The sequence below is a fragment of the Denticeps clupeoides genome, chromosome 5, assembly GCF_900700375.1.
Source record: "Denticeps clupeoides chromosome 5, fDenClu1.1, whole genome shotgun sequence".
NCBI lineage: Eukaryota > Metazoa > Chordata > Actinopteri > Clupeiformes > Denticipitidae > Denticeps > Denticeps clupeoides.
Window position 1 is genome coordinate 20279764 of NC_041711.1, and position 16579 is coordinate 20296342.

General features: G+C 45.0%; 1 protein-coding gene across 6 annotated transcripts in view; it reads right to left on the reverse strand.

The window, feature by feature from the left end:
- Window positions 1–16579, reverse strand: part of bcl9 (BCL9 transcription coactivator) — a 60815-nt gene that overhangs the window by 27199 nt on the left and 17037 nt on the right. Inside the window, exon 1 of one of the 6 annotated variants that reach the window (XM_028979285.1) lies at window positions 9671–9833. The exons of 2 other annotated variants lie outside the window; for them this stretch is intronic. The gene's annotated coding sequence lies outside the window, so the exon portion shown is untranslated. Of the gene's footprint in view, window positions 1–2147; window positions 2314–2906; window positions 3329–9670; window positions 9834–16579 lie in introns of those variants that run through there. 3 more of the 6 variants (XM_028979288.1, XM_028979283.1, XM_028979286.1) reach the window with 3 other exon arrangements.

Below are 16579 nucleotides of genomic sequence, written 5' to 3' on the forward strand. Positions count from 1 at the left end.
AACAGAGTCAGGGCACATGCTGAGAATATTACATCATTTTGCAGGTTTATCACAGGATTGAGGAGTGCAATCAACCATAGAATACAGATGTATACCAAATTGGACACTCATGTGGAGGTTGTCTTACCATAGCACTACGTAGTAATACATAGTACTTCTGAACTAAATAATCATGTATTTAGCCTCAAATAATGATGTGGTGAAATTAGCTAAAACACAAAACAGAGCAACTAATTACTAGGCAATTTGACTAACAATATTACAGTAATTGCCATATTAAGCAGGTGAGAAGCCTAATGATCAATTAGACCAGCACCTCACTATGGTAGTCATGAAACTGCGGTGTGAAGTGAGATTCCATGCTCTTAGCTGCAGAAAATTCTTGTCAACTTTTAATCTGCTGTCGATTAAAAAAATGTTTTAAATCATACTAATTAGCAATAGTTGTATAAGACTGCCCAGATGCAGGGTTTCAAAATGTTATGATGAATCAAACATGCTGGAAAGATTATAATTTTTGGATAACTTATGTTCAAGACAATATCAACAGAGCATAAAGACAAAGACACATGAAGAGGGATCACCAGCAGACGTGTCTTCTATGGGAAATCAGAGCAGTTACATTTACATTTACAGCATTTATCAGACGCCCTTATCCAGAGAGACTTACAATCAGTAGTTACAGGGACAGTCCCCCCTGGAGCAACTTAGGGTTAAGTGTCTTGCTCAGGGACACAGTGGTTCTAAGTGGGATTTGAACCTGGGTCTTCTGGTTCATAGGCGAGTGTGTTAACCACTAGGCTACTATCAGGGGAAAGCAGAATGACAACTCAGAGGTCAGCAATAACACAGCAATGCCAGCCACTACAAAACCAACGGTCTAGGCCAGAATAAGAAGAGCCAAACTTTTCACCAAAGTTTCACAAGTGAGAAATTTGCATAGTCACGGCAGAAAGCGGACCGTAGAGGAAAAGAGCGTCAAGAACAGCTGAAAAAGAGCATCAAAAGCTACTTGTGATCCAACATATGATGCTTGCAGATGGCACCATGCCACAGGCATGCGTGACATACTTCACTTGAAGAAGACAGGAAACACATCAGGCACTTAAAGCACAGTCATACCTTAGGCATGCTGCAACAACGACAATACCGATTAATTCATTAATGGATCTTTTTTTAAGGGTGGAAAACATTAGGTAAATGTTGTATTGTTACAAATCTTCGTACCCACGTCTGCTGAAAATGAAATAAGGAAACTAACATATTGCATCGACTGAGCACTTTTAACACTACATGGGTGGTAGTAGCCTAGTGGGTAACACACTTCAAAACCCCTTACTACCATCGTATCCCTGAGCAAGACACTTGCTCCAGGGGGGACTGTCCCTGTAACTACTGATTGTAAGTCGCTATGGATAAGGGCATCTGGTAAATGCAGTAAATGTACATATACATTTATAAATGTACAAATGTATATATAAACTAAATTAAGAGTTCAATGCTGATCTCAATTTTGTAGAACCTCAAAAAAACAACATTAAGGGCATGGCATGAGACACAGCAATATGGTCAGGGGACTCATCAGCTGATTTAAATAAAGGACATAAGCATAATCAATACCAGTAACTCTGCCGCAAACATACTTAACATTGACACTTTAATAAAACCCTGTGCGTGTTGCTTAAGACTGTCCAGTATATACATAAAAGTTCAAATTAACATAAAAAATCTATTATTTAAATTAAGGTTGCTTAATTACCTACACATAAACTAGATTGTACATACACTGAATATACTGCGTTTTGGTCATGGTCGTAGATGCATGGGCGGATCATTTGAAACGCATTTTCCTGCTTGCCGTATGCAGCATTCGTTTGTGCTGACCCAGTGATGCACTTCTTTAATTCAAAAAAACTTTTGATAAACATTTATAATTCCAACATTAAAACAAACCCAGCTAACAATCCACCACACAAAATTCCACATTTAATACCCATTTGGGCTGAAGCTTTCTGCTGATCTCGGGTCAGTTTTTTCCTACAGCATTTAAAAACAACTGTAAAAAAAATTAAATAAATAATAAGACATATGCATGTAACTAGCACTTTATTCATCAAGTAGCTCCTACTATTTAACATTCTTCTCACTGGTGTAGGCCAGTTGGTCAGGCTGCTCGACACGAGGACGGACCGATGCCACCATGACATCTGATCCTCGGAAAACGGACACCTCGTCCACAGACAGTGTTATTTTTGCGTCTGTAAGAAGACGTGTGGCCCTCGCCTGGGTTTCTGTCTTCAGAGGAGATCCAAGTTGACTGTACGGGACCAAGGAACCACACCATCACAAGCGGGTCCCACCAGACATGTGGCCATAACTGTAGACCATTGTCCACAATAAACAGGCCTTTCCAAAATCACGCAAAAATGACTAACTGTTAATAATTTTTTTAAATATTAAGGAAAAAAATAAACAAACAATTACATAAGATAAAACACAACTTCAGCTACATCACAGCAAGAAGTAACACAATCTGCCAGACTGGCCTCCCAAGAACCAGCCCAGAGCCCCGTGGTTTGGAAGGAACCTTCACGAAGACACCAGCTGAACGGGAAGAGTAAAAACAACGGAATAATAATAATAATAATAATGGTATAAACCGGCCGGGCCTCGAACCCCTTTCATGTGGACACTCAATGCGCCCCTTCCCCCCGGCAAACCTCGTTGTGCTCACTAACAAACTTTTTTTAAAAAGTAAATATTGGGGGGGGGGGATCGCAAGAGATTCGGTGGCCTAATTTCTGAAATGGTCCACGGCGGCGGGTACAGACCCTCGTCACGGGGGCATTTCCTGAGCAGGACCGAGAGAAAGACAAAAAAAAAAAAAAAATGTAAGAAACTCTTACCCACGTCGCGCCTTTCCGCGGTAAACACGGCGCAAGTCCGTCCATGGCGGGAGGCGTTCAGGGGAAACGGGTCGCGAATGAACCGGGCCGCCGCGAGTTCCATTCCCCGGGATCGGGAGTTTCACGGACGGCAGCAGGACACTCGCCGGTCACAATCCTCGAGGCGACGGGGCCGTGTCTTGAAAAGGAGACGGGATTTTAACCCCCCCGCCTGCCCCGCGCTTCCCGCATCCGCCGCTTTATTTTGCCGACAGACCCGCGTAGAAATCTCGGCCCCGGACTCGGAGGAGGACGCGGCCGCTCCAAGACGTCCCAAACTCGCGCAGCTTTCTTTTTTTCCCCCCCACTCTCAAAGAAGTTGTTCCTGTTTCGCCGGAGCTTTGGGGGAGGGGAAGCTCTCCGCCTGCTCCCTGCCCGGCCAACTCAGCGAAAGTCCCGCCGAGGGAGGGAGAGAGAGGAGGGGGGGAACTCGCGGAAACTTCTCCCGACCGGCAAACGTCGACCGGAACGACCCCGCGGAGCGGCGGGCTGACGCGGCCGCTATCCGGCGCTTATCGTGGGACGTAAATACGTAAAAATACGCGGAGGGCCGCGCTCCGTCTGGCGACTGCCTGCCTTCGTGTCGGACGGCCGTACGGGACTGGTATTCGGGGCGCGTCCGTCCCGGCCACGTTTCGCCGGCGTTACTTTACTGAGCGGAGAACGGGCGGCGCGTTCGGTGGGCCGGAGGGGGGGCGGCGGTTTTGCGCCGCGCACGAACTGCCGCCTGCCGCCCCGCAAGCATCCGATTCACGCAAACTGGTTCAGCTCGGAATCGAGACAGCAACGCAAAGGGCTCTCGGTTCGACTAAGCGAGCGCCCGTGCCTTCTGTTTGCCATTTTACGATTTAGTAGAAAGCACCTCTCCCCCCCACGAGTTCTGCCTAGGTGGTTTAACCCAAATTCTAAGTAGCAATTCTAGGTCAGTGGCATTGAAATGTGCTAAATGCCCGAGATGAGATCAATGCCTGGGCCAATATTCCGATGGAGATGAGTCACGTTCATTTTTTGGTGCCCGAATCTCATCCACATATTAAACTAATTATTTTTAATTAATGCGCTACTAGTTTGCTGTCCGTGTGTAAATTGCACGGACCCAAGTGTCCACTGTATTCTGGACGGAGGCCATTTCACTTTTGCTATACAACTGCGGTAAAGAGTATGGAAGATATAACATAATGCTACGCGGTGTGTGGCTTTAGCATCCTGTTTCTAACTAGATAAACATCTTTTTAAAAAATACAGGATTATTAAGCCTTGTAATTGCCTAATATATAATAACATTACAGCTTAGAGGGAGTGCACATTTGTGTGATGTCCCAAACACAAGATACCTGTTAAAAGGTACATTTTCACATGAGAGTTTACAAAAAAACATTAAAAAAACTATTTTATAAATTAAAGTTATCGAAAAAAAGGTTTGTACTTGTTTATTTTACTCGTTTACAGTGTTTGCTATTTACCTAGGCCAGAAATAGCACACACAGTGACAGTGATAGAACACACACACACACTTCATTTTGGGAATACAGCACTTGCATGTGTGTGGGTGGCACCGCTGTGCAGTCGGCCGCATTTTAAACGTGCGTAGAGGGTGGGAAAGCTCAGGGGATTAAAAAAACGTTTGTTTGCTATCTAATCCTCTTCATGAACCCACACCACCACCATGTACCAGAGTGACTTGGATGGATCTGAGGAAAGGAGCAGAGAGCTAAAACAACAGCGTGTCCTGGTGCACACAATTCCCTCAGATGTTTCGCAGCAATTGCTTGTACCACTTTACTCGTGGTGGATTCGTGTGCTGGGCTTCTAAGGAAATAGACAATATTTTCTTTCCCCCAGAAGTGATATAAACAGTTCTCCCCTGCTGATAAAGCAAATAAATAAATATATCCGAGATGTGGTTTTTTTCCCCCCCACCAGTGAATGTGTGCTGCGCTGCTGCTGCTGCTGTTTGCAGATGTTCTGATGCACAACATTTACCCACGTACAGCAGGGGCCGAAACAGCGACAGCTGTCCGTGTTTGTGTGTCCATGTCTGTGTTGTGTTTGGGGGGGGGTTATGGAGGCCCTGTGTTTGAAAGTAAGGTGCATCAGGACTCCACATCCACAGTTGTTTTTAATGTTCAGCAAGTTTTGGCATCTGGTAGTGTGAAAGCGCAGAAACAAAGATTCCATTCTGCAGCCGGCCTCTATAGAAGTCTATAGAACTGCACTTTATTAAAATGAAACCAAATTGGTCAAAGAGTTCAATTCATTTTCGTTTGGGGCAGTGGTGACCTAGCGGCTAAGGAAGCGGACCCGTAATCGGAAGGTTGTGGATTCGAATCCCGAACCGAAAAGGTGTACCGTCCCCCCACACACTGCCCCCGGGTGCCTGTCATGGCTGCCCACTGCTCACTAAGGGTGATGGTTAAAAGCAGAGGACACGTTTCATTGTGTCACCATGTGCTGTGCGGCAGGATTTTGTATATTATAGTAATTATGGGGGATATTTTAAAGGTGCTACAAAATACATAGTGCTTTGCGAGTGTCACTAGTTTTTCAAAGTGTACATGGTCCCGAGATGACTGTAACTGAGATCAAATTTGCAATGTCTGCTTGTGACGGTGAGTACATGGGAATTTGCACTACACATGCACTTGTGAGGAACTAGGGAGCATGAGAGCCGTCAATCATTGCTATAGGCTCCTCCCATTTTTAACTTTGTTTATAAACACATCATTAAGATTCAGGGTGTCAGAAATAATGACAAAGAAATAGCCAGATCTGTATTTTTTTCTATATTTTCCATGTACATACTTGATGTGACATTAGCAAACAGTCCTCATGTGCTATATATTCATAGAATATAACTACATATAAAAATGAAATCACATGTGCAAACTATATCAATTTAATACAATGAGTGGATGTTGTTGGGAATGCATGCAGGAGCTCAAGCCTTCTGATGTCCAAAAAATGTTGCTCTCTGCTTTCCTCTGTCCTCCACCATTTTCCCTTTTCCTAAGCTCTCAATGTTCCCTCTCTCTGCCAACACGATCGGGTCAAATATCAACCCAAACAGCTACAGCTGAATGAAATGTACCAATGAATTAAGGAGGCATCAATTAGCTTGTCATCAACAAACAATTTAATCATGCAGCCATAATTTATTAAATAACAGCTTATCAAGGCACAGCGAGAGGGGAGAAAAAAAATCAATACAAATTTGATGTAATTGTTGTTTACTAAATTAAATCATACATTCACTTAACATGAATCTGTGAATAGCAGTGGTTGGCAATTGAACAAATTAAATATTAATCCGGCAGAACTGAATCATGCATTTGTGATGATAATTTTTTCCCCACATGCATTTTCTCGTGCACTTTCTCTTGTGGTGGAATTTAAGTATAATTTCTGCTCTTGGCCAAAGTTCAGCAGTTGGCTGGGATGTATTTGGACACAGATATATCCGGTCTAACAGGACATAACATCCCCAGACTCTGCAGAAACATTGCCGCAATACAAACTCCCCACTTTCTTCCTTTTAATTAATTTCTAACATTTTGGCAGAGAGCGCCATTCACTACGTTCTCACCACAGGGTCCTCTGTCTCTGTAATAGAAAATATTTCTCCCAGCTCTTTTTCTCTCATCAACAAGAACACTGTTTCCCCCCTCCGAAACTGCGCCATCACTCATTCAGCCCGAGCTGTAAACCTCCTCGTGGTGCCTGTGAGCGAGGCCAAAGACAGCACACTCCTTCTCGGCTCAGCCAGATCTGTGCAGACAGCCCCCCTCCCCTACCTGCGCACGAGCAACAAGATCTTATCAGACTGTTTCATGACAGCCCACCGTGAAACAGCGAGAGGTGATGGAGAGATGAGAAGAAGAGGAAGCCAGTGATCCGTCTGGGTGGCGCTGGACGGATTTCCTAGCCTGCATCTCAATACAGCCCCTATGGCAGTTTGGCCCCTATGCCAGATGAAAGTCCCAGGTGACGCACTTAGATGAACCCTCCTGAGCACTGGCACAGCTGTGTGTAGACCCGATGAAATGGCCTTAAAATGGCCTCATCCGGCAAATAACACACATCTGCACATATTCTGGCTATTGCACAAGGTTCATGAATTCATTTGCCAATCTGTTCTGGCTGAGACTGAATCTGATAACTGCTGTTGAGGTTTAAGTCACCAAAATAAACCTGGGTCATGAAGTGTCATTGCCCTTGCCTCTTGTCTCTCGCTGCCCTGATTGGTTTATCCTGTTTTTGGTGGAATCTATGTAGATGTTTTTGCCTCTCGTCTTGGTTTGTTTCCTTGGTCTAAAGGGTAACTTCACCCCCAGCCCTGAGCCTGACTCAACCCACGGTACAATTTTTAAAAAGTGCTAACAGCAGAAGGTGTTTTGAGGCATTTACAATACATAAAATTAATGCTGGTTTTAATACAGGCAGAGTCATATGATTTAGTTTACGTCTCAAAATACGCACTCTGCTGATTTCTTTTGTCTGTCCTACATGCCTCTTGCTTTAGAGGCTCTCATTGCATTCACTTTTGAAAGGCCACTGTGACAGGAAAGACAGAAGAAGACCATCAATTTGTATCAGTCATAGAAGTGTGTGCTGTAGTGGTTTTTGGTCGTCTGGCATTTACGGGTGGAAGGTCGTGTGTCTGGTGATGTGAGTAAACCCATAACAGCACATCTCAGGCTGAATCTATTCCAAATATCGAAAAGGTTCCACAGGCAACACTGAGTCTTGAAGAGAAAATGGCAGCCTGGGATTTTCACTGCAAAACCGTTGAATTTTGCCTCCTATGCTTTACCTGAATAACCATGATTTGTCATTGTTGTGTGGGGGCGGGATGTCACATTAAATGCCCGCCATTCAAATTCCCACAAGAAAGGTAAGATGCACCCTTCTCTGTGACTTCTCTATGTGGCATGCACCAAAAGCACTGAAACATTATCACATACAAAACAATCCCTGTGCCATTTTTAAAACCATACAAATACCACACATGCCACAAATACCTTCAGGACATGAAACGAGACAGGATATGTGCTCTGCATAAAACGCAATAAGCATCGTTCAGTATACAATAGTCATACAGTAATCACATTTGAACACATTGGGTCACATGTTTTATATTGGTCACATTATCAACTGCAGTCATGGTATGGGTAGGGCTTATAAGCAGCATAAATGATGCCGGTTTGAGTGAATTATGAGGACTGAATGACTTGCAGGGTACAAAAAAAAAAAAATAATTTCCACATGTTAACAGTCTCTGATATCTTGTGAGTCAAAATGTAATATTGCTTTCACATGCACAATCGGGCTAGAAATATTGAATTTATCTGGGGAATTCAGACTTCAGTGTGTCTGTGCGTGTGTTAGTTTGTACACGTGGGACATACGTATGGGTGACAAATTAAAATAATAAACAAGTAAAACAATAAATCTGTGGGGACATTTTGGTGTTCTATCAGGAATTACTTGTTGTCTTAAGGACCCTTTGGGAAGGATTACTGCAAACCAGTACAAATTGAAGAGTCTTGTAATGCCTCTTAAAGTGATGAAATAATGTCACAACAAATTATTTTCAGGTGAACAAACGTGTGCAGGTTGGGAACTTTTCTCCCTCCCCTAGTTAGCTAACATGCCAAGATTTCAAAAAGCTCAGAAGACATCATTAGATTATATCAATTTCTCCAGGGTTTCACAATGTTGTGATTACAACAGTTAACACAAATCCACCCCCTGTGCATTCTGCTCAACCTTGCAATTTTGTCCAATTACTGCAGACTTTGTTTAACGTTATCTTTCATAGCAGGTAGTGGAATGTAAATGTGACTTCCAGAAGTAAACATGCATGCACCCAGAAAAAAAGAAGGTGTGCACTCAGCTAACCAACGTAGGAATCGCAGATTGCACAATCATGTGTTAATGTTAATCCCATTTCATTCATAAAACTCATACTTGCTGAATTATATAAAAAAAAAAAGCTATTCTTTTCCCCCTGTCCCCCACAATGTCACTGCAGCAACATGCAACATTGCATTGCAACATGCATTGAAATTATATTCCTAAAAAAGCCCACCAAATTTTGGCGAGCCTGTTGCATGTGTATGTGTGTACCCACCCTGTGACACAAAGTACAGAAAGAAAAAACGCAAAGGAAAGAAAGTTGTTGTCCCCTAGTTTTGCCCAGCAACAAAAAACGTGTTCTTTCAGAGCAATTACTGCGCATCTAGGCCATCAAGATACGCTGCTGCTGTTTGTGTCTGCATGATCTAGGAGGTTGGCATCCATCTGAAGCAACAGTGAGAGAGAAAGTCAGTCCCACAGTTTCAGTGAGCTCTGCAGGAAGAAAGCGCGATTCAGCAAACCAGCAAATCATCCAGTCAGCAGGGCCGCCAGTCAGTGGGTTAATCAGCCTACGCCGCCACCCAAGTGGCGGTGGGTGTTAAAACAAGATACGGCCGCGCTGCGCTTCACACTCCGGCCAGGCCTGCCGCTGCAGCTAAATAGTTGAGCAGACTGGGGTCGTTAGCGTAGATTGACCTTAAACAAGCCAGCGTTTGACCACGCCGCTCGGCGACCCCATTGTGTGCTACAGCTGAGTCAGGGAGGTGCTCTTGTACTCCTCGCCAGGCACCTCCCTGTCACTGTATGTAAAAGAGCAAAGCGTCTCGCTCAAGCTAAGCGAGGAAGAATCTTCTCCGCAGGCTATTTACCCAGAGCTCGTTGCTGGAGGGAGCCGCTCGGTGATGCCAGAACGGAGGAGCAGGTAGCGGAGAGCCAGAATGGAGACCTCCCTCTCCGGAACAGACGCCATCCGGCGGGGCCCTCGACCCGTCTGGCCTACATCCAGTCCCCCCCGAGGCAGAACCGCCGACACTCCCCAACACACACAAAACAACACTACACACACTCGCCCTCAGCCCAAGACACTCCACCCTCTCTCCCTCTGTCGCTCCCTCCTTCCCACCCACCCCTTTCTGTCACACACTCTCTCCTCACTGATAAAGAGGCCTTTGAATATCAATGAGGTTTATTCTCTCCTCTGTCTGCTGGCTCATTTCATAGAGAGAGAGAGAGAGAGAGAGAGAGAGTGTGGAGGTGGGGCTTTTTTCGTCGGGGGTTGTGGTGGGTGAAGAATAATTAGGAAATCAATAGCTTTCTCAAAAAACCTCTTCAGCAAAGCAGAACAGTATTGACCTGATGTGTGTCTTGCCTCCCCCACATGCAAACGCTCTGAATAAACAGAGGGGAGCACACACACTCACGCGCACACTCTTACACACATAATATACACTGAAATCGACAGAGCCGAAACACCATTAAGGTCTTAAGTCACAGAGTGTGGAATTGATGCAGTGGGATTGAGAGCATCTCTCTCTCTCTCTCTCTCTCTCTCTCTCTTTCATTCTACACCCCTTCACACTTGCTGCCTTCCCTCTCAGGTTCAGCTTCAATAATAGCATGTATAATAATAATAATAATAATACACACATGGTAGCCTGAGCTGAGTAAGCCAAACTCAGATACAGGCACCTCCTTCTCCCGCTTCTCCCTCTGGCTGACCTCCACACACTCTCACACACACACACACACACACACTTATTCGTAGAAAGCCGTCCGTCTTGGAGGGGAGGGGGAATCCAGAATGCTTGGAGAGCAGCTTGTTGTCGACTGTCTGCTCTGGCACTTCATCCTGCCGGCCGCCATGTCTGTTGTGACAGTGACAAGAGGCAACGCGATTTCTGTATGCAAATGTGCTGTAAACACGAGCGGCGGGGGGCCGCGTGCGGCAGGAAGTCACAGGGGAGAGGGCGGTGCCTGTGCTACCAGAGCGGGTGGGCAAACTCGTGCAGGCACCACCTCCGCCGTCTCACAGAGACGCTTGCCATTACTGTACAGCACTGTATAATGAATAGAAACAGACAGACCACAAAAATAATACCAGTTCAATGGTGGGTCCATGATGGCAACTCAACTCAAAATTGGACCATTGACCTCACCAGTCTTAATTCATTTATATTGTATTCATTTATACACTGTACCCAGGGCAATCAATCATATCCAAAAAGTCATGAAACATCAAAAGAGCAAAAGAAAAAAAAAAGTTGAGTTGTGTCATGGCTGTGTAATTAACCATTCCAGATCACAGAAAAGGAGGGGAGAGGTTAGATGTGAGGTCAAAGGTTAATTCCTACAAGCTCCCTACAACCCCAAGCTGGCGAAGACCTGTATACATGGCCACGCGACAGGCATGATGACACGGGGGGACATGGGCAGCAGGGAGGAGTGTGTAAGCTGTCAGGAGGGTGAGGCCAGCTCAGGTAAACCCAGGTTTCAGGCTGTTTTTTAATGACCATGTTCAGCATCAATAACTCTTAGCAAAGGACACACATCTCACCAAAAACAATATGGTGTACAAGCTGGCTAATCCATGATGGCAGGAAAACACCATCATTTTGAGGGTGTACAGTGTGTTGATGTATGTGCCCTCTGCTTATTACCACCATACAACATATCTCCTAACCTGCTTCACTGCAGCATCATTTTGTCTCCTAATTTTGGCCTCTGGGTCCTACTAGAGGTGAGTTTTGTTCAGGTACAAAAAAAAAAAAAACACATAAATAAATCCCGCTGTGCTGTTCTAGTGAGCACACCAGCACACTGAATACACGGCTAAAAATAACACACACCGACACACACACGCACACACACAGAGTGGTCGTGGTTAAAGAGGCAGAGACAGCCGTCCGATAGCGGATCTCGTCTACTGTTCACACAGCCAAGCTGTTTCTCACCATGACCTGCCTGTCAGTCACATTCTGTCTCATACTGTACAGTGCCCTTAATTCCACCTCTGCCAGTCTGGCTTGACTTTGCCTATAAATAGCACTTTGAATATAAATCTGTGAATCCCAGTATGCCTGTGATGGCCAAAATTCACCATTTCTATGTAGATTAATGCCTACATATAGAATAGTCCCATATGGGTTTGCCAGCCATTTGTTACACTTCTGAATGTGCCATGGTCTTATATGTTGAATGTGTATTTCTATGCCTGATGAATGCAGTGGATCTACATATAGGGGCAGTGGTGGCCTAGTGGTTAAGGATGTGGCCTCGTAATCAGATGGTTGGTGGTTCAAATCCCGATCTGCCAAGGTGCCACTGAGGTGCCACCGAGCAAAGCACACACTGCTCCCCGGGCACCTGTCATGGCTGCCCACTGCTGACCAAGGGTTAAAAGCGGAGGTCACATTTCATTGTGTACACCGTGTGCTGTGCTGTGTATCACAATGACAATTACTTCACTTTCACTATCTATTTCATTTTGGACACTCCCAAGAACCAGGAAGCAACTGATCTTAAAAGAGAAATCCTGAGAAATCCTAAGAAATCTCCCATTCTTATCACAGTAGATGGAGCACAGATGCACCCGGTGATTACAGGTAAATATATAAATGCCTGTAACAGACTGGTATCTCAACAGTGTCCCAAACCTGTCATGATAAAAGAACACCACACAACCGCCTAGACACCAACACACACAGGCCAGAGGAATAAAGACACACGTGAAATACATGCATAGGAGCACTGCACCACACATGCATGTGCTCACATACATACACAGAGCTGCTGTTGACATGTCACCCCCTCCCACCCCTGGAGATCCATCCCACATTCCTTCACCAGCCTCCCTGGATTCTTCCTCCTGCTGTGGATGGGGATTGACCCACATTCGTTGCCTCATTCTCCTGCTGTCTCTTCCTTTCTCACCTCCACCCTTCCGCTTTTCTCTCTTTGTCCCTCCATTTACGCCCCAACTTCATGGAAATGCAGAAGGGGGGCCTGGAGAGAGAGGAGAGCAAGCAAGAGAAGAAAACAACTGGTGGGGAAGCTATTATTTTGGGGGTAGCAGCTGGGGCGTGCTGATTTAGTCTAAATGTGATTTCCCGTCCATGCAGCGAGAGTAGAGGGAGCCAAGACGCCTCTGTGCAAATCACCAGCCGAGTGCAACAGTAAGCAGGAGAGCACACGCGCAACAAGGAGGAAGACGGGCTGGAGACATGCACACATGTCTTTCTTTCTTTCTTTCTTTCTTATGACTTCATCTCCCTTCCTGTCCTTGTTTATGGGGGTTGTCGTGAGGCCAGTGAGAAGGTAAAGCTCCGTCAGTCGTGTCCATATTGCCACGTTGTCACCAGTTGCTGGTCTGATTCCTCACTAGGGTTGCCCAGTGAGAACCCCCCCCCCCCCAGAATTATGATGACCATTGACACACACTGTAACATGCCAAACATGTCTGTGGTAGGACGGGCTTGGACATACATACACACACAAGTGATGTAGCTCCTCCATATTTTAATGTCATTGCGAAGGCATGTTTCTGAGTGTAACACACCTTCCTTTTCTGGACTCTTCATACAAAAGAGCAAAATTGTTAAGCATGTTAAGATTGCGGAGACTGAAAAAGCACTTTTTTACCAATCAGTGTTACTTCTATCAGCAGAGACTGTTCGTGACAGAGAACAGTGATTGGTGGATTGCTGTGAGTCGAGTTCTGTGGGCATCAACTGGTCAAGCCTCTCTTAATTACAAACGCCCGCCCTTCTGAGACTCATCCACCGGCCATTACTCTCTCTCTGTCTCTCTATTACCATTACTCCTCAATCTCACAGTCAGTCTTTCAAATCCATTGTGTATTTTGAGAGGCATACGGTCGCTATCTGCCTGTGCGTGGGTGTATTTGTGTGTTGTGTACACTCGCCCCTTGTTCCATTCTCTTATTCTGCAGCGTTTTCCTCCTTGGACAATTTCTGCCATCACTCTCGATCTCTCCAGCTGCAGCAGGCAGCCCGGCCGCGAGCGGCGTTCTGCAATTCTCCGCCACTGTACAGTAATCACAGCGCTGGCTTGCCAAATAAACATGGCCGTAATCGATCCAAGAGTTTAATTCCCTTTATAAACTGCCGTTTATACGAACGCAGGACATCAGTCATATGGATCCATTTACAGCACAGCACCCAGCACCCAACAGAGAATAATAAAACATATTAAAGTCTTCCTATTTAAAGACAAATGGCGTGGTTTTTAACAAGTGAGTCTCAACAGACACCGCTTCTACACACACACACAAAAGCATACACACTCTCTGGCAAATACATGCACAGGGTGTGGTTTAAACAGTTTTTGTATGCAAGTCCACATTTAGAGTATCTGATGACAGATTCAGAGCTAAGACGTTTCATTCAGAGAGTTCCCATCAAGCATTGCAACAGCAATCTCTGCATTGAAACAGTTCCATGGATAGAATGTCTTTAGCTTGAACGATGCTTTCTCCACCTATACTGAGCCAGCAGTGGCAGCTAAATATCTTGTGCATTTGTTTTGTTTCTGTCTTTTCTTCTGGGCCACCACTTCCGATTTGTGGAGGGCAAGCTGGGGTCACATGACCATTCGAGAAATTAGCTATCTTTGAGGTTCACAAAGGGACACAGGCTTCAACACCACTTGTCTCTCTGAAGCCCAATGCAGCACTTTTCAGGACCAGGGCCGTGACCCATCGCTAAGGGCCCAGTCACCATAGCCGACCGCTTGTGATCTTTAGACACAGATCTGCCAAGGCCTTTGAGTGCTCTTTAATCCCTCGCTGACAACGTTTCAATGCCCCGTGATCTTTAGCATGGAAACCTGTTTGTATGGAGCGGTGCTTTAATCCATCATCTTTTGTCAAAAATCGATTCACTGTCAACACAACATAGCACAGCAATCATATATAAACATGAGGCCGTCCAATGCAATAACACACACTAATGGCATCACAGATGAATTCATCAGATACCTCAGTCGAATGTGGCAGAAATATATTTTGAAGACTTTGTAACCTACATGGTTACCTACAGTCTTTTGTCTCACTCAAAAGAAATGCGAAGGTTTTTTATTTGGCACCAGATGAAATTCCACAAATTCCTGGCTGTCTGGTGCACTGGGTATCTTGTTTAAAAGACCTGTGCTGAATTGGAGAAAACCGGGCAGGACTATCCCACTCTATATTTTCTGCTTAACGTAAGACTTTTGTCCACAAAGGCCCCTCTGTTCATGAGTGTGCACGTCTCCTGAGGGCTACTGCTCAGAGCAAAAACCATCCAGCAAATTACAGGCTCCTCCTTGAGCACAGAACTGGAGTCTGAGAGAAGGGAAAACACATTAATCAGACCATCCATCGGTCGGTCAGCCTGTCTGTCTGCTGCTGTTGGATCCTGAGGAGGGTTTCTAAACCCTTAGTATATGTGTGTGTGTGCGCAAATTAAATAGCTTTGTTACAGAGAAATGTGACAGAGATAGATTCTCAAAGAATATTATTTGATGTCTAAGATTCTGGGCTAGGGTTTGTGCACATGTGTGTTTCTTTCCATGTTTGTGAGGACATACATTTCCCATAAGTCTAACACTAACAGGATAAAGGGGACCTTCCCCATAACAAATAACATTTAAAGATAAATTAAAATGTAATTTGTGTTTGGTTATTGGGATGAAGAGTAGATTAAGAACCAGGCCAAGAAAAATTGGTCTAGTTGTGTATACATTGTACAGTTTATACAGTGTTTTCTCACACAATTAGATTCTTCTGGGATGGGGTAGGGGGAGGGGGAGGGGTGCTGTGTGCTGGAGGGGCTTATGTTTAGATTTGGTTGAATTTGTTCTCCTCATTATGCTGCACCAGGAGATACACTGCTTATATACATATACATATACATATTATATACATATTAGCTGTTTTTATATATATATTAATAAGCACACATTTGCTGCAAGTAATGAAAGTTATGTTATATTTCTATTATATATTATATTATATATTTCTAACACTTGACATATATATATATACACACACACACACACACACACACACACACACACACACACACATATATATATATATAGAGAGAGAGAGAATATTGGGACATAATTTGACCATTTGGTGGCTGTTAATATACCTGGACAGTTCTAATGCAAGTGACACATGGTTCCCGCCAAAAGAGACCCACTTGAATTCAAAACATGTTTGTGTGCGCATGGGAGCACATCAGAGTGGGGTGGAATTAAGAGCTGGAGCGGTCAAGCTGCTGGAGATGTGGGTATGTGTCCATAATGTGTGCTACAAACTGCATGAGGTGGAGTTGGGCCCCCAAAAACCACCCAGTCTTGTCCCTCTTCCCGGCCGCCTCTCTCTCTCCCCTGTGCAGCTGCTCCCTGCTTATCCGCCCTCCGGTCCCACCTATCCACTCTCTTGTGCTGCAGCCCCTTAAAATAGTCTCTCTCGCTCTCTCTGTTCCTCTTGTTCTCTCTCTCCCTCTCTGGTTCTGCTCTGACCACAATAAGTACTTCCTGGATTAAGTAACCGAAGTTCAGAACCGTCCTCACTTGTTGCCGGGGGAAACAGACAGAAAGATTGGGACGGAGAGGTTGTGGGGCTGGACACTTCAGACTACATTCACAAAGATCCAAGGACCTAGCGGTTAAGGAAGCGGCCCGGTTCGAATCCCGATCTGCCAAGGTGCCACTGAGGTGCTACTGAGCAAAGCACCGTCCCCACACACTGCTCCCCGGGCGCCTGTCATGGC